We start from the raw sequence: 934 nt of genomic DNA, 5'->3' as shown, positions 1-934 counted from the left end.
AAAGCTTGAACCTGAAGGCGGGCTGGGGGGGGGGCTCTGCAACTTACTTGGCTACTTCTTGCTCCTTGTGTACTGACTGAGGGCTGCTGGGAGTAGGGGGCGGGGCTTGCTGTATGTGCCCACCCCCTGGGCTCCTTACTGCCGGAGCTCTGCTCCTGTGCGCTCCCGCAGGAAATGACCCCTGGTGGTGTATCTCCTGAGACTACAGCTGATCTCCAGGTGACGGAGATCAGTTCCCATGGAGGAAATGGTCACCTTGGAAGGTGGGCTCTATAACGAAGAAGAAGAAGAAGAAGTAGTGGAGGAGGAGGAGAAGGTGACTGGATTTATAACCCCGCCCTTCACTCGGAGCCTCAGAGCAGCTTACAACCTCCTTTCCCTTCCTCTCCCCACAAGAGACACCCTGTGAGGTAGGTGGGGCTGAGAGAGCTCTGAGAGAAACTGCTCTTGAGAGAACAGCTCTGAGAGAACTCGTGACTGACCTGAGGTTACCCAGCTGGCTGCTTGTGAAGGAGGAGTGGGGACTCAAACCTGGGGCATTAGATTTGGAGAGCATCACATTCCTTATCTTTGCTCCCGAACAACAAGTGTGACCTCCGCCAGTTTGTGGAGCCTGAGGAGGGGTGGGGTTTAGGGGCCTGGTGGTGGGTAGAGGAAGGGAGGATGGCCCACAGTACTCCGCTTCACCCCCCTCCAGAATCTGGAGCTAGCTCTAGACCTTTCCATGCCTTCACTGTTCTCCCTCCCTCTCTCCCTTATTAGTAAGCAACTCAGCATAACTGGACATTGGGGTATGTGTGCTTTCTATATATCTAATTCTGAAGATGCCCCCTGTGTGCGGATACCTAAATCCGCGCATCGGGGGCACCTGGGGGGGAGGGAGATTTTTGTGCACACTTGGTACGGTCCCCAGGTGTGCACAAAAATCTTAAAA

Source organism: Gekko japonicus, unplaced genomic scaffold (assembly GCF_001447785.1).
Source record: "Gekko japonicus isolate JY-2015 unplaced genomic scaffold, Gekko_japonicus_V1.1 scaffold5713, whole genome shotgun sequence".
Taxonomy (NCBI): Eukaryota; Metazoa; Chordata; class Lepidosauria; order Squamata; family Gekkonidae; genus Gekko; species Gekko japonicus.
This window is presented reverse-complemented; position numbering follows the sequence as displayed.